Source organism: Rhinoderma darwinii, assembly GCF_050947455.1.
Source record: "Rhinoderma darwinii isolate aRhiDar2 chromosome 5 unlocalized genomic scaffold, aRhiDar2.hap1 SUPER_5_unloc_47, whole genome shotgun sequence".
NCBI classification, from domain to species: domain Eukaryota; kingdom Metazoa; phylum Chordata; class Amphibia; order Anura; family Rhinodermatidae; genus Rhinoderma; species Rhinoderma darwinii.
The window spans coordinates 659,469-675,874 of record NW_027461806.1 but is presented as its reverse complement, the minus strand read 5'-3'; the positions used below and the strand labels follow the sequence as shown (position 1 = coordinate 675,874).

General features: G+C 47.9%; 10 non-coding genes across 10 annotated transcripts; all 10 read left to right on the top strand.

Moving 5' to 3' along the window:
* The first annotated feature begins 1,990 nt into the window (after positions 1-1,990).
* On the top strand, positions 1,991-2,181 carry LOC142695440 (U2 spliceosomal RNA). Its single transcript, XR_012863556.1, has one exon. It is a non-coding gene; the product is annotated as a U2 spliceosomal RNA (small nuclear RNA).
* A 1,300-nt stretch (positions 2,182-3,481) lies between these two features.
* LOC142695439 (U2 spliceosomal RNA) lies at positions 3,482-3,672 on the top strand. The gene has a single exon (XR_012863555.1). It is a non-coding gene; the product is annotated as a U2 spliceosomal RNA (small nuclear RNA).
* Positions 3,673-4,940: 1,268 nt separating this feature from the next.
* LOC142695438 (U2 spliceosomal RNA) lies at positions 4,941-5,131 on the top strand. The gene has a single exon (XR_012863554.1). It is a non-coding gene; the product is annotated as a U2 spliceosomal RNA (small nuclear RNA).
* Positions 5,132-6,436: 1,305 nt separating this feature from the next.
* LOC142695437 (U2 spliceosomal RNA) lies at positions 6,437-6,627 on the top strand. The gene has a single exon (XR_012863553.1). It is a non-coding gene; the product is annotated as a U2 spliceosomal RNA (small nuclear RNA).
* A 1,292-nt stretch (positions 6,628-7,919) lies between these two features.
* Positions 7,920-8,110, top strand: LOC142695434 (U2 spliceosomal RNA). The gene has a single exon (XR_012863551.1). It is a non-coding gene; the product is annotated as a U2 spliceosomal RNA (small nuclear RNA).
* Positions 8,111-9,386: 1,276 nt separating this feature from the next.
* On the top strand, positions 9,387-9,577 carry LOC142695433 (U2 spliceosomal RNA). The gene has a single exon (XR_012863550.1). It is a non-coding gene; the product is annotated as a U2 spliceosomal RNA (small nuclear RNA).
* A 1,308-nt stretch (positions 9,578-10,885) lies between these two features.
* Positions 10,886-11,076, top strand: LOC142695432 (U2 spliceosomal RNA). The gene has a single exon (XR_012863549.1). It is a non-coding gene; the product is annotated as a U2 spliceosomal RNA (small nuclear RNA).
* Positions 11,077-12,371: 1,295 nt separating this feature from the next.
* On the top strand, positions 12,372-12,562 carry LOC142695431 (U2 spliceosomal RNA). Its single transcript, XR_012863548.1, has one exon. It is a non-coding gene; the product is annotated as a U2 spliceosomal RNA (small nuclear RNA).
* A 1,304-nt stretch (positions 12,563-13,866) lies between these two features.
* On the top strand, positions 13,867-14,057 carry LOC142695514 (U2 spliceosomal RNA). The gene has a single exon (XR_012863623.1). It is a non-coding gene; the product is annotated as a U2 spliceosomal RNA (small nuclear RNA).
* Positions 14,058-15,354: 1,297 nt separating this feature from the next.
* Positions 15,355-15,545, top strand: LOC142695430 (U2 spliceosomal RNA). Its single transcript, XR_012863547.1, has one exon. It is a non-coding gene; the product is annotated as a U2 spliceosomal RNA (small nuclear RNA).
* The last annotated feature ends 861 nt before the right edge of the window (positions 15,546-16,406 follow it).

Here is a 16,406-nt window from a genome sequence, read left to right as displayed (position 1 = left end):
CCTGTATATAATGGCCCACATATAGAGCCCCCTGTATATAATGGCCCACACCCCCACATATAGACACCCCCTGTAGCTACTGCCCCACATATAGACCCCCTATATATAATAGCCCACATAAAGATGACCCCCCCCCCTCCCCCTCCCCCCCTCATAGATAATGCCATTCACATTTTTATGAGGGGAAAAAAAACAAAAACTTGACATACTCACATTCTCCGGTTCCCACGCTGTTCACTGGCGATGCAGACATGCTCTCTTCTGAGCATGTCTGCAGGAGTTGAACGAGCGTCCTCCAATGACGCTGATTGGCGGGGCAGAATGACTTGCCCCGCCAATCAGCGCCTTCCAAGCATGGAAGCGGCGCGATGATGTCATCGCGCCGCTAGCCAATCAGTGTCATTGTAAGGCACTGGATGGTCAGGCACGGAACATGCCCGGCCATTCATGTATTTGGCTGCCGCTAGCACTGGGGCCCCCTCCGGTGCTAGCGACACCTACAGGCATGAGATGGCCTGTGTAAGGCTCGGCGTCGCGGGCCCCACAGTAGCGACGCTACCGCTGTAGTAGCCATAACGGCTGCTAGCGGCGCCACCGGGCCCCCTCAAGCCCCGGGCCCCGTAGCAGCCGCTACTGCTGCTACCGCGGTAGTTACGCCACTGGGTGCACCCTTTCCTTATGTGTTGACTAAAAGCAGATTCCAAAAGTGTTTTTTGTCTTTGCTATTGTTTCTGTCTTTCTGAAGGGATCTCCCCTTTTAATCCCATTATTTCAACACCTGTTGGACAATGCATGAGTGATAATGAGCTCATTGATTAAATGCAATTAATGAATAGATTGCCACCTCTTGTTGTGTGTCGTCTGTGTTTCTGTGTTTCCGGCATTTCACATTGGAACACCTCATTCACCTTCCTTGTCTTCTCTCCGCCCTCCCTTTTAGGTAAGTTAAAGAGCTGCACCTGAGCCAGCCACTGATTGATTGATTGATTGATTGATTGATTGATTGATTGATTGATTGATTGATTGATTGATTGATTGATTGATTGATTGATGCAGCACAACAGTCAAATAGTGGAGTGGAGTAGGGGAACAGCAAACAGCCAATAAAGCAGCCCGCCCGCTCGCCTGCCCGCCACAATGGACCTACCTGTGTACACTAGATGGATGTGATGGAATGTACTGTCGTCCCTACATTTCAAGAAGAAGTAAGAATTGCAGTTGCAACAAAGCCTTGCTTGCCTACAAAGAGAGCAGCAATTTGGATTTGTTACTATGTTACCTAGAAGAATAACAAACTGTGCAAGGATTGAGGTTGTAGGAGCAAGGAGAAGTTGTCTGTAAAGTTGGTGGATGCCTATTTTCCATTTTGCAGTCCCTTGTCTCCCTCTTGTGGCCTCCTGGAGGCAACTAGCTGTGCAAAAAAAAGACAGCCTGGCGGCCGGCTGTTGCAGTGTTGCCCTCTCAGGCAACACTGAGTGACTGACTGAGCCTCACCGTCTTATATAAAGTTCAGACGGAACTTTGCACGTGTCATAGTGGAGCCCTCACGATTCCAGAGCCAGCTTTCTGACATCATAATGGGGCCTCAGAGATAAAAGCCTGGGCCCAGGCAGTGTTGGTCAGTGCTGCTCAGCAGGCAGCACTGGACTGGACTGGATTACAGCTGATACAAGGTGTGAAGGAACAAGGGGTGGCTGTGGGCATGCACTTGCTGCCGCTGCCAGTGTGTATCTGCATGGCAGCAGGGCATTTGGGCGTTGCCAGGAAGGCGTTTTTATGTAGATTCCTCCTCTTTCAGCACTGCATTGTGGTGCAAGCAAAAGAAGCAAATCCTGTCTGGCTTCCTCTCCGGCCTTTATTCACCTCCCGTGTAGCTGTGAGTGTGTGAGCCTGCAGGGCCCCATGGAATTGCCTAGAAGTAGGCTGAATCGCTGCAAGGGCTGAACAGCAGTATCGGGCAGGCTCGGGCAACGCGCGGCCCGTTCGGGTTATCGCTTCTCGGCCTTTTGGCTAAGATCAAGTGTAGTATCTGTTCTTATCAGTTTAATATCTGATACGTCCCCTATCTGGGGACCATATATTAAATGGATTTTTAGAACAGGGAGATGGAAATAGAGCTTGCTCTGTCCACTCCACGCATTGACCTGGTATTGCAGTATTTCCAGGACCGGTGCACCCTTTCCTTATGTGTTGACTAAAAGCAGATTCCAAAAGTGTTTTTTGTCTTTGCTATTGTTTCTGTCTTTCTGAAGGGATCTCCCCTTTTAATCCCATTATTTCAACACCTGTTGGACAATGCATGAGTGATAATGAGCTCATTGATTAAATGCAATTAATGAATAGATTGCCACCTCTTGTTGTGTGTCGTCTGTGTTTCTGTGTTTCCGGCATTTCACATTGGAACACCTCATTCACCTTCCTTGTCTTCTCTCCGCCCTCCCTTTTAGGTAAGTTAAAGAGCTGCACCTGAGCCAGCCACTGATTGATTGATTGATTGATTGATTGATTGATTGATTGATTGATTGATTGATTGATTGATTGATGCAGCACAACAGTCAAATAGTGGAGTGGAGTAGGGGAACAGCAAACAGCCAATAAAGCAGCCCGCCCGCTCGCCTGCCCGCCACAATGGACCTACCTGTGTACACTAGATGGATGTGATGGAATGTACTGTCGTCCCTACATTTCAAGAAGAAGTAAGAATTGCAGTTGCAACAAAGCCTTGCTTGCCTACAAAGAGAGCAGCAATTTGGATTTGTTACTATGTTACCTAGAAGAATAACAAACTGTGCAAGGATTGAGGTTGTAGGAGCAAGGAGAAGTTGTCTGTAAAGTTGGTGGATGCCTATTTTCCATTTTGCAGTCCCTTGTCTCCCTCTTGTGGCCTCCTGGAGGCAACTAGCTGTGCAAAAAAAAGACAGCCTGGCGGCCGGCTGTTGCAGTGTTGCCCTCTCAGGCAACACTGAGTGACTGACTGAGCCTCACCGTCTTATATAAAGTTCAGACGGAACTTTGCACGTGTCATAGTGGAGCCCTCACGATTCCAGAGCCAGCTTTCTGACATCATAATGGGGCCTCAGAGATAAAAGCCTGGGCCCAGGCAGTGTTGGTCAGTGCTGCTCAGCAGGCAGCACTGGACTGGACTGGATTACAGCTGATACAAGGTGTGAAGGAACAAGGGGTGGCTGTGGGCATGCACTTGCTGCCGCTGCCAGTGTTTATCTGCATGGCAGCAGGGCATTTGGGCGTTGCCAGGAAGGCGTTTTTATGTAGATTCCTCCTCTTTCAGCACTGCATTGTGGTGCAAGCAAAAGAAGCAAATCCTGTCTGGCTTCCTCTCCGGCCTTTATTCACCTCCCGTGTAGCTGTGAGTGTGTGAGCCTGCAGGGCCCCATGGAATTGCCTAGAAGTAGGCTGAATCGCTGCAAGGGCTGAACAGCAGTATCGGGCAGGCTCGGGCAACGCGCGGCCCGTTCGGGTTATCGCTTCTCGGCCTTTTGGCTAAGATCAAGTGTAGTATCTGTTCTTATCAGTTTAATATCTGATACGTCCCCTATCTGGGGACCATATATTAAATGGATTTTTAGAACAGGGAGATGGAAATAGAGCTTGCTCTGTCCACTCCACGCATTGACCTGGTATTGCAGTATTTCCAGGACCGGTGCACCCTTTCCTTATGTGTTGACTAAAAGCAGATTCCAAAAGTGTTTTTTGTCTTTGCTATTGTTTCTGTCTTTCTGAAGGGATCTCCCCTTTTAATCCCATTATTTCAACACCTGTTGGACAATGCATGAGTGATAATGAGCTCATTGATTAAATGCAATTAATGAATAGATTGCCACCTCTTGTTGTGTGTCGTCTGTGTTTCTGTGTTTCCGGCATTTCACATTGGAACACCTCATTCACCTTCCTTGTCTTCTCTCCGCCCTCCCTTTTAGGTAAGTTAAAGAGCTGCACCTGAGCCAGCCACTGATTGATTGATTGATTGATTGATTGATTGATTGATGCAGCACAACAGTCAAATAGTGGAGTGGAGTAGGGGAACAGCAAACAGCCAATAAAGCAGCCCGCCCGCTCGCCTGCCCGCCACAATGGACCTACCTGTGTACACTAGATGGATGTGAATGTACTGTCGTCCCTACATTTCAAGAAGAAGTAAGAATTGCAGTTGCAACAAAGCCTTGCTTGCCTACAAAGAGAGCAGCAATTTGGATTTGTTACTATGTTACCTAGAAGAATAACAAACTGTGCAAGGATGGAGGTTGTAGGAGCAAGGAGAAGTTGTCTGTAAAGTTGGTGGATGCCTATTTTCCATTTTGCAGTCCCTTGTCTCCCTCTTGTGGCCTCCTGGAGGCAACTAGCTGTGCAAAAAAAAGACAGCCTGGCGGCCGGCTGTTGCAGTGTTGCCCTCTCAGGCAACACTGAGTGACTGACTGAGCCTCACCGTCTTATATAAAGTTCAGACGGAACTTTGCACGTGTCATAGTGGAGCCCTCAGGATTCCAGAGCCAGCTTTCTGACATCATAATGGGGCCTCAGAGATAAAAGCCTGGGCCCAGGCAGTGTTGGTCAGTGCTGCTCAGCAGGCAGCACTGGACTGGACTGGATTACAGCTGATACAAGGTGTGAAGGAACAAGGGGTGGCTGTGGGCATGCACTTGCTGCCGCTGCCAGTGTTTATCTGCATGGCAGCAGGGCATTTGGGCGTTGCCAGGAAGGCGTTTTTATGTAGATTCCTCCTCTTTCAGCACTGCATTGTGGTGCAAGCAAAAGAAGCAAATCCTGTCTGGCTTCCTCTCCGGCCTTTATTCACCTCCCGTGTAGCTGTGAGTGTGTGAGCCTGCAGGGCCCCATGGAATTGCCTAGAAGTAGGCTGAATCGCTGCAAGGGCTGAACAGCAGTATCGGGCAGGCTCGGGCAACGCGCGGCCCGTTCGGGTTATCGCTTCTCGGCCTTTTGGCTAAGATCAAGTGTAGTATCTGTTCTTATCAGTTTAATATCTGATACGTCCCCTATCTGGGGACCATATATTAAATGGATTTTTAGAACAGGGAGATGGAAATAGAGCTTGCTCTGTCCACTCCACGCATTGACCTGGTATTGCAGTATTTCCAGGACCGGTGCACCCTTTCCTTATGTGTTGACTAAAAGCAGATTCCAAAAGTGTTTTTTGTCTTTGCTATTGTTTCTGTCTTTCTGAAGGGATCTCCCCTTTTAATCCCATTATTTCAACACCTGTTGGACAATGCATGAGTGATAATGAGCTCATTGATTAAATGCAATTAATGAATAGATTGCCACCTCTTGTTGTGTGTCGTCTGTGTTTCTGTGTTTCCGGCATTTCACATTGGAACACCTCATTCACCTTCCTTGTCTTCTCTCCGCCCTCCCTTTTAGGTAAGTTAAAGAGCTGCACCTGAGCCAGCCACTGATTGATTGATTGATTGATTGATTGATTGATTGATTGATTGATTGATTGATTGATTGATTGATTGATGCAGCACAACAGTCAAATAGTGGAGTGGAGTAGGGGAACAGCAAACAGCCAATAAAGCAGCCCGCCCGCTCGCCTGCCCGCCACAATGGACCTACCTGTGTACACTAGATGGATGTGATGGAATGTACTGTCGTCCCTACATTTCAAGAAGAAGTAAGAATTGCAGTTGCAACAAAGCCTTGCTTGCCTACAAAGAGAGCAGCAATTTGGATTTGTTACTATGTTACCTAGAAGAATAACAAACTGTGCAAGGATGGAGGTTGTAGGAGCAAGGAGAAGTTGTCTGTAAAGTTGGTGGATGCCTATTTTCCATTTTGCAGTCCCTTGTCTCCCTCTTGTGGCCTCCTGGAGGCAACTAGCTGTGCAAAAAAAAAGACAGCCTGGCGGCCGGCTGTTGCAGTGTTGCCCTCTCAGGCAACACTGAGTGACTGACTGAGCCTCACCGTCTTATATAAAGTTCAGACGGAACTTTGCACGTGTCATAGTGGAGCCCTCAGGATTCCAGAGCCAGCTTTCTGACATCATAATGGGGCCTCAGAGATAAAAGCCTGGGCCCAGGCAGTGTTGGTCAGTGCTGCTCAGCAGGCAGCACTGGACTGGACTGGATTACAGCTGATACAAGGTGTGAAGGAACAAGGGGTGGCTGTGGGCATGCACTTGCTGCCGCTGCCAGTGTTTATCTGCATGGCAGCAGGGCATTTGGGCGTTGCCAGGAAGGCGTTTTTATGTAGATTCCTCCTCTTTCAGCACTGCATTGTGGTGCAAGCAAAAGAAGCAAATCCTGTCTGGCTTCCTCTCCGGCCTTTATTCACCTCCCGTGTAGCTGTGAGTGTGTGAGCCTGCAGGGCCCCATGGAATTGCCTAGAAGTAGGCTGAATCGCTGCAAGGGCTGAACAGCAGTATCGGGCAGGCTCGGGCAACGCGCGGCCCGTTCGGGTTATCGCTTCTCGGCCTTTTGGCTAAGATCAAGTGTAGTATCTGTTCTTATCAGTTTAATATCTGATACGTCCCCTATCTGGGGACCATATATTAAATGGATTTTTAGAACAGGGAGATGGAAATAGAGCTTGCTCTGTCCACTCCACGCATTGACCTGGTATTGCAGTATTTCCAGGACCGGTGCACCCTTTCCTTATGTGTTGACTAAAAGCAGATTCCAAAAGTGTTTTTTGTCTTTGCTATTGTTTCTGTCTTTCTGAAGGGATCTCCCCTTTTAATCCCATTATTTCAACACCTGTTGGACAATGCATGAGTGATAATGAGCTCATTGATTAAATGCAATTAATGAATAGATTGCCACCTCTTGTTGTGTGTCGTCTGTGTTTCTGTGTTTCCGGCATTTCACATTGGAACACCTCATTCACCTTCCTTGTCTTCTCTCCGCCCTCCCTTTTAGGTAAGTTAAAGAGCTGCACCTGAGCCAGCCACTGATTGATTGATTGATTGATTGATTGATTGATTGATTGATTGATTGATTGATTGATGCAGCACAACAGTCAAATAGTGGAGTGGAGTAGGGGAACAGCAAACAGCCAATAAAGCAGCCCGCCCGCTCGCCTGCCCGCCACAATGGACCTACCTGTGTACACTAGATGGATGTGATGGAATGTACTGTCGTCCCTACATTTCAAGAAGAAGTAAGAATTGCAGTTGCAACAAAGCCTTGCTTGCCTACAAAGAGAGCAGCAATTTGGATTTGTTACTATGTTACCTAGAAGAATAACAAACTGTGCAAGGATGGAGGTTGTAGGAGCAAGGAGAAGTTGTCTGTAAAGTTGGTGGATGCCTATTTTCCATTTTGCAGTCCCTTGTCTCCCTCTTGTGGCCTCCTGGAGGCAACAAGCTGTACAAAAAAAAGACAGCCTGGCGGCCGGCTGTTGCAGTGTTGCCCTCTCAGGCAACACTGAGTGACTGACTGAGCCTCACCGTCTTATATAAAGTTCAGACGGAACTTTGCACGTCTCATAGTGGAGCCCTCAGGATTCCAGAGCCAGCTTTCTGACATCATAATGGGGCCTCAGAGATAAAAGCCTGGGCCCAGGCAGTATTGGTCAGTGCTGCTCAGCAGGCAGCACTGGACTGGACTGGATTACAGCTGATACAAGGTGTGAAGGAACAAGGGGTGGCTGTGGGCATGCACTTGCTGCCGCTGCCAGTGTTTATCTGCATGGCAGCAGGGCATTTGGGCGTTGCCAGGAAGGCGTTTTTATGTAGATTCCTCCTCTTTCAGCACTGCATTGTGGTGCAAGCAAAAGAAGCAAATCCTGTCTGGCTTCCTCTCCGGCCTTTATTCACCTCCTGTGTAGCTGTGAGTGTGTGAGCCTGCAGGGCCCCATGGAATTGCCTAGAAGTAGGCTGAATCGCTGCAAGGGCTGAACAGCAGTATCGGGCAGGCTCGGGCAACGCGCGGCCCGTTCGGGTTATCGCTTCTCGGCCTTTTGGCTAAGATCAAGTGTAGTATCTGTTCTTATCAGTTTAATATCTGATACGTCCCCTATCTGGGGACCATATATTAAATGGATTTTTAGAACAGGGAGATGGAAATAGAGCTTGCTCTGTCCACTCCACGCATTGACCTGGTATTGCAGTATTTCCAGGACCGGTGCACCCTTTCCTTATGTGTTGACTAAAAGCAGATTCCAAAAGTGTTTTTTGTCTTTGCTATTGTTTCTGTCTTTCTGAAGGGATCTCCCCTTTTAATCCCATTATTTCAACACCTGTTGGACAATGCATGAGTGATAATGAGCTCATTGATTAAATGCAATTAATGAATAGATTGCCACCTCTTGTTGTGTGTCGTCTGTGTTTCTGTGTTTCCGGCATTTCACATTGGAACACCTCATTCACCTTCCTTGTCTTCTCTCCGCCCTCCCTTTTAGGTAAGTTAAAGAGCTGCACCTGAGCCAGCCACTGATTGATTGATTGATTGATTGATTGATTGATTGATTGATGCAGCACAACAGTCAAATAGTGGAGTGGAGTAGGGGAACAGCAAACAGCCAATAAAGCAGCCCGCCCGCTCGCCTGCCCGCCACAATGGACCTACCTGTGTACACTAGATGGATGTGATGGAATGTACTGTCGTCCCTACATTTCAAGAAGAAGTAAGAATTGCAGTTGCAACAAAGCCTTGCTTGCCTACAAAGAGAGCAGCAATTTGGATTTGTTACTATGTTACCTAGAAGAATAACAAACTGTGCAAGGATGGAGGTTGTAGGAGCAAGGAGAAGTTGTCTGTAAAGTTGGTGGATGCCTATTTTCCATTTTGCAGTCCCTTGTCTCCCTCTTGTGGCCTCCTGGAGGCAACTAGCTGTGCAAAAAAAAGACAGCCTGGCGGCCGGCTGTTGCAGTGTTGCCCTCTCAGGCAACACTGAGTGACTGACTGAGCCTCACCGTCTTATATAAAGTTCAGACGGAACTTTGCACGTGTCATAGTGGAGCCCTCAGGATTCCAGAGCCAGCTTTCTGACATCATAATGGGGCCTCAGAGATAAAAGCCTGGGCCCAGGCAGTGTTGGTCAGTGCTGCTCAGCAGGCAGCACTGGACTGGACTGGATTACAGCTGATACAAGGTGTGAAGGAACAAGGGGTGGCTGTGGGCATGCACTTGCTGCCGCTGCCAGTGTTTATCTGCATGGCAGCAGGGCATTTGGGCGTTGCCAGGAAGGCGTTTTTATGTAGATTCCTCCTCTTTCAGCACTGCATTGTGGTGCAAGCAAAAGAAGCAAATCCTGTCTGGCTTCCTCTCCGGCCTTTATTCACCTCCCGTGTAGCTGTGAGTGTGTGAGCCTGCAGGGCCCCATGGAATTGCCTAGAAGTAGGCTGAATCGCTGCAAGGGCTGAACAGCAGTATCGGGCAGGCTCGGGCAACGCGCGGCCCGTTCGGGTTATCGCTTCTCGGCCTTTTGGCTAAGATCAAGTGTAGTATCTGTTCTTATCAGTTTAATATCTGATACGTCCCCTATCTGGGGACCATATATTAAATGGATTTTTAGAACAGGGAGATGGAAATAGAGCTTGCTCTGTCCACTCCACGCATTGACCTGGTATTGCAGTATTTCCAGGACCGGTGCACCCTTTCCTTATGTGTTGACTAAAAGCAGATTCCAAAAGTGTTTTTTGTCTTTGCTATTGTTTCTGTCTTTCTGAAGGGATCTCCCCTTTTAATCCCATTATTTCAACACCTGTTGGACAATGCATGAGTGATAATGAGCTCATTGATTAAATGCAATTAATGAATAGATTGCCACCTCTTGTTGTGTGTCGTCTGTGTTTCTGTGTTTCCGGCATTTCACATTGGAACACCTCATTCACCTTCCTTGTCTTCTCTCCGCCCTCCCTTTTAGGTAAGTAAAAGAGCTGCACCTGAGCCAGCCACTGATTAATTGATTGATTGATTGATTGATTGATTGATTGATTGATTGATTGATTGATTGATTGATTGATTGATGCAGCACAACAGTCAAATAGTGGAGTGGAGTAGGGGAACAGCAAACAGCCAATAAAGCAGCCCGCCCGCTCGCCTGCCCGCCACAATGGACCTACCTGTGTACACTAGATGGATGTGATGGAATGTACTGTCGTCCCTACATTTCAAGAAGAAGTAAGAATTGCAGTTGCAACAAAGCCTTGCTTGCCTACAAAGAGAGCAGCAATTTGGATTTGTTACTATGTTACCTAGAAGAATAACAAACTGTGCAAGGATGGAGGTTGTAGGAGCAAGGAGAAGTTGTCTGTAAAGTTGGTGGATGCCTATTTTCCATTTTGCAGTCCCTTGTCTCCCTCTTGTGGCCTCCTGGAGGCAACTAGCTGTGCAAAAAAAAGACAGCCTGGCGGCCGGCTGTTGCAGTGTTGCCCTCTCAGGCAACACTGAGTGACTGACTGAGCCTCACCGTCTTATATAAAGTTCAGACGGAACTTTGCACGTGTCATAGTGGAGCCCTCAGGATTCCAGAGCCAGCTTTCTGACATCATAATGGGGCCTCAGAGATAAAAGCCTGGGCCCAGGCAGTGTTGGTCAGTGCTGCTCAGCAGGCAGCACTGGACTGGACTGGATTACAGCTGATACAAGGTGTGAAGGAACAAGGGGTGGCTGTGGGCATGCACTTGCTGCCGCTGCCAGTGTTTATCTGCATGGCAGCAGGGCATTTGGGCGTTGCCAGGAAGGCGTTTTTATGTAGATTCCTCCTCTTTCAGCACTGCATTGTGGTGCAAGCAAAAGAAGCAAATCCTGTCTGGCTTCCTCTCCGGCCTTTATTCACCTCCCGTGTAGCTGTGAGTGTGTGAGCCTGCAGGGCCCCATGGAATTGCCTAGAAGTAGGCTGAATCGCTGCAAGGGCTGAACAGCAGTATCGGGCAGGCTCGGGCAACGCGCGGCCCGTTCGGGTTATCGCTTCTCGGCCTTTTGGCTAAGATCAAGTGTAGTATCTGTTCTTATCAGTTTAATATCTGATACGTCCCCTATCTGGGGACCATATATTAAATGGATTTTTAGAACAGGGAGATGGAAATAGAGCTTGCTCTGTCCACTCCACGCATTGACCTGGTATTGCAGTATTTCCAGGACCGGTGCACCCTTTCCTTATGTGTTGACTAAAAGCAGATTCCAAAAGTGTTTTTTGTCTTTGCTATTGTTTCTGTCTTTCTGAAGGGATCTCCCCTTTTAATCCCATTATTTCAACACCTGTTGGACAATGCATGAGTGATAATGAGCTCATTGATTAAATGCAATTAATGAATAGATTGCCACCTCTTGTTGTGTGTCGTCTGTGTTTCTGTGTTTCCGGCATTTCACATTGGAACACCTCATTCACCTTCCTTGTCTTCTCTCCGCCCTCCCTTTTAGGTAAGTTAAAGAGCTGCACCTGAGCCAGCCACTGATTGATTGATTGATTGATTGATTGATTGATTGATTGATTGATTGATTGATTGATTGATTGATGCAGCACAACAGTCAAATAGTGGAGTGGAGTAGGGGAACAGCAAACAGCCAATAAAGCAGCCCGCCCGCTCGCCTGCCCGCCACAATGGACCTACCTGTGTACACTAGATGGATGTGATGGAATGTATTGTCGTCCCTACATTTCAAGAAGAAGTAAGAATTGCAGTTGCAACAAAGCCTTGCTTGCCTACAAAGAGAGCAGCAATTTGGATTTGTTACTATGTTACCTAGAAGAATAACAAACTGTGCAAGGATGGAGGTTGTAGGAGCAAGGAGAAGTTGTCTGTAAAGTTGGTGGATGCCTATTTTCCATTTTGCAGTCCCTTGTCTCCCTCTTGTGGCCTCCTGGAGGCAACTAGCTGTGCAAAAAAAAGACAGCCTGGCGGCCGGCTGTTGCAGTGATGCCCTCTCAGGCAACACTGAGTGACTGACTGAGCCTCACCGTCTTATATAAAGTTCAGACGGAACTTTGCACGTGTCATAGTGGAGCCCTCAGGATTCCAGAGCCAGCTTTCTGACATCATAATGGGGCCTCAGAGATAAAAGCCTGGGCCCAGGCAGTGTTGGTCAGTGCTGCTCAGCAGGCAGCACTGGACTGGATTACAGCTGATACAAGGTGTGAAGGAACAAGGGGTGGCTGTGGGCATGCACTTGCTGCCGCTGCCAGTGTTTATCTGCATGGCAGCAGGGCATTTGGGCGTTGCCAGGAAGGCGTTTTTATGTAGATTCCTCCTCTTTCAGCACTGCATTGTGGTGCAAGCAAAAGAAGCAAATCCTGTCTGGCTTCCTCTCCGGCCTTTATTCACCTCCCGTGTAGCTGTGAGTGTGTGAGCCTGCAGGGCCCCATGGAATTGCCTAGAAGTAGGCTGAATCGCTGCAAGGGCTGAACAGCAGTATCGGGCAGGCTCGGGCAACGCGCGGCCCGTTCGGGTTATCGCTTCTCGGCCTTTTGGCTAAGATCAAGTGTAGTATCTGTTCTTATCAGTTTAATATCTGATACGTCCCCTATCTGGGGACCATATATTAAATGGATTTTTAGAACAGGGAGATGGAAATAGAGCTTGCTCTGTCCACTCCACGCATTGACCTGGTATTGCAGTATTTCCAGGACCGGTGCACCCTTTCCTTATGTGTTGACTAAAAGCAGATTCCAAAAGTGTTTTTTGTCTTTGCTATTGTTTCTGTCTTTCTGAAGGGATCTCCCCTTTTAATCCCATTATTTCAACACCTGTTGGACAATGCATGAGTGATAATGAGCTCATTGATTAAATGCAATTAATGAATAGATTGCCACCTCTTGTTGTGTGTCGTCTGTGTTTCTGTGTTTCCGGCATTTCACATTGGAACACCTCATTCACCTTCCTTGTCTTCTCTCCGCCCTCCCTTTTAGGTAAGTTAAAGAGCTGCACCTGAGCCAGCCACTGATTGATTGATTGATTGATTGATTGATTGATTGATTGATTGATTGATTGATTGATTGATTGATTGATGCAGCACAACAGTCAAATAGTGGAGTGGAGTAGGGGAACAGCAAACAGCCAATAAAGCAGCCCGCCCGCTCGCCTGCCCGCCACAATGGACCTACCTGTGTACACTAGATGGATGTGATGGAATGTACTGTCGTCCCTACATTTCAAGAAGAAGTAAGAATTGCAGTTGCAACAAAGCCTTGCTTGCCTACAAAGAGAGCAGCAATTTGGATTTGTTACTATGTTACCTAGAAGAATAACAAACTGTGCAAGGATGGAGGTTGTAGGAGCAAGGAGAAGTTGTCTGTAAAGTTGGTGGATGCCTATTTTCCATTTTGCAGTCCCTTGTCTCCCTCTTGTGGCCTCCTGGAGGCAACTAGCTGTGCAAAAAAAAGACAGCCTGGCGGCCGGCTGTTGCAGTGTTGCCCTCTCAGGCAACACTGAGTGACTGACTGAGCCTCACCGTCTTATATAAAGTTCAGACGGAACTTTGCACGTGTCATAGTGGAGCCCTCACGATTCCAGAGCCAGCTTTCTGACATCATAATGGGGCCTCAGAGATAAAAGCCTGGGCCCAGGCAGTGTTGGTCAGTGCTGCTCAGCAGGCAGCACTGGACTGGACTGGATTACAGCTGATACAAGGTGTGAAGGAACAAGGGGTGGCTGTGGGCATGCACTTGCTGCCGCTGCCAGTGTTTATCTGCATGGCAGCAGGGCATTTGGGCGTTGCCAGGAAGGCGTTTTTATGTAGATTCCTCCTCTTTCAGCACTGCATTGTGGTGCAAGCAAAAGAAGCAAATCCTGTCTGGCTTCCTCTCCGGCCTTTATTCACCTCCCGTGTAGCTGTGAGTGTGTGAGCCTGCAGGGCCCCATGGAATTGCCTAGAAGTAGGCTGAATCGCTGCAAGGGCTGAACAGCAGTATCGGGCAGGCTCGGGCAACGCGCGGCCCGTTCGGGTTATCGCTTCTCTGCCTTTTGGCTAAGATCAAGTGTAGTATCTGTTCTTATCAGTTTAATATCTGATACGTCCCCTATCTGGGGACCATATATTAAATGGATTTTTAGAACAGGGAGATGGAAATAGAGCTTGCTCTGTCCACTCCACGCATTGACCTGGTATTGCAGTATTTCCAGGACCGGTGCACCCTTTCCTTATGTGTTGACTAAAAGCAGATTCCAAAAGTGTTTTTTGTCTTTGCTATTGTTTCTGTCTTTCTGAAGGGATCTCCCCTTTTAATCCCATTATTTCAACACCTGTTGGACAATGCATGAGTGATAATGAGCTCATTGATTAAATGCAATTAATGAATAGATTGCCACCTCTTGTTGTGTGTTGTCTGTGTTTCTGTGTTTCCGGCATTTCACATTGGAACACCTCATTCACCTTCCTTGTCTTCTCTCCGCCCTCCCTTTTAGGTAAGTTAAAGAGCTGCACCTGAGCCAGCCACTGATTGATTGATTGATTGATTGATTGATTGATTGATTGATTGATTGATTGATTGATTGATGCAGCACAACAGTCAAATAGTGGAGTGGAGTAGGGGAACAGCAAACAGCCAATAAAGCAGCCCGCCCGCTCGCCTGCCCGCCACAATGGACCTACCTGTGTACACTAGATGGATGTGATGGAATGTACTGTCGTCCCTACATTTCAAGAAGAAGTAAGAATTGCAGTTGCAACAAAGCCTTGCTTGCCTACAAAGAGAGCAGCAATTTGGATTTGTTACTATGTTACCTAGAAGAATAACAAACTGTGCAAGGATGGAGGTTGTAGGAGCAAGGAGAAGTTGTCTGTAAAGTTGGTGGATGCCTATTTTCCATTTTGCAGTCCCTTGTCTCCCTCTTGTGGCCTCCTGGAGGCAACTAGCTGTGCAAAAAAAAAGACAGCCTGGCGGCCGGCTGTTGCAGTGTTGCCCTCTCAGGCAACACTGAGTGACTGACTGAGCCTCACCGTCTTATATAAAGTTCAGACGGAACTTTGCACGTGTCATAGTGGAGCCCTCAGGATTCCAGAGCCAGCTTTCTGACATCATAATGGGGCCTCAGAGATAAAAGCCTGGGCCCAGGCAGTGTTGGTCAGTGCTGCTCAGCAGGCAGCACTGGACTGGACTGGATTACAGCTGATACAAGGTGTGAAGGAACAAGGGGTGGCTGTGGGCATGCACTTGCTGCCGCTGCCAGTGTTTATCTGCATGGCAGCAGGGCATTTGGGCGTTGCCAGGAAGGCGTTTTTATGTAGATTCCTCCTCTTTCAGCACTGCATTGTGGTGCAAGCAAAAGAAGCAAATCCTGTCTGGCTTCCTCTCCGGCCTTTATTCACCTCCCGTGTAGCTGTGAGTGTGTGAGCCTGCAGGGCCCCATGGAATTGCCTAGAAGTAGGCTGAATCGCTGCAAGGGCTGAACAGCAGTATCGGGCAGGCTCGGGCAACGCGCGGCCCGTTCGGGTTATCGCTTCTCGGCCTTTTGGCTAAGATCAAGTGTAGTATCTGTTCTTATCAGTTTAATATCTGATACGTCCCCTATCTGGGGACCATATATTAAATGGATTTTTAGAACAGGGAGATGGAAATAGAGCTTGCTCTGTCCACTCCACGCATTGACCTGGTATTGCAGTATTTCCAGGACCGGTGCACCCTTTCCTTATGTGTTGACTAAAAGCAGATTCCAAAAGTGTTTTTTGTCTTTGCTATTGTTTCTGTCTTTCTGAAGGGATCTCCCCTTTTAATCCCATTATTTCAACACCTGTTGGACAATGCATGAGTGATAATGAGCTCATTGATTAAATGCAATTAATGAATAGATTGCCACCTCTTGTTGTGTGTCGTCTGTGTTTCTGTGTTTCCGGCATTTCACATTGGAACACCTCATTCACCTTCCTTGTCTTCTCTCCGCCCTCCCTTTTAGGTAAGTTAAAGAGCTGCACCTGAGCCAGCCACTGATTGATTGATTGATTGATTGATTGATTGATTGATGCAGCACAACAGTCAAATAGTGGAGTGGAGTAGGGGAACAGCAAACAGCCAATAAAGCAGCCCGCCCGCTCGCCTGCCCGCCACAATGGACCTACCTGTGTACACTAGATGGATGTGATGGAATGTACTGTCGTCCCTACATTTCAAGAAGAAGTAAGAATTGCAGTTGCAACAAAGCCTTGCTTGCCTACAAAGAGAGCAGCAATTTGGATTTGTTACTATGTTACCTAGAAGAATAACAAACTGTGCAAGGATGGAGGTTGTAGGAGCAAGGAGAAGTTGTCTGTAAAGTTGGTGGATGCCTATTTTCCATTTTGCAGTCCCTTGTCTCCCTCTTGTGGCCTCCTGGAGGCAACTAGCTGTGCAAAAAAAAGACAGCCTGGCGGCCGGCTGTTGCAGTGTTGCCCTCTCAGGCAACACTGAGTGACTGACTGAGCCTCACCGTCTTATATAAAGTTCAGACGGAACTTTGCACGTGTCATAGTGGAGCCCTCAGGATTCCAGAGCCAGCTTTCTGACATCATAAT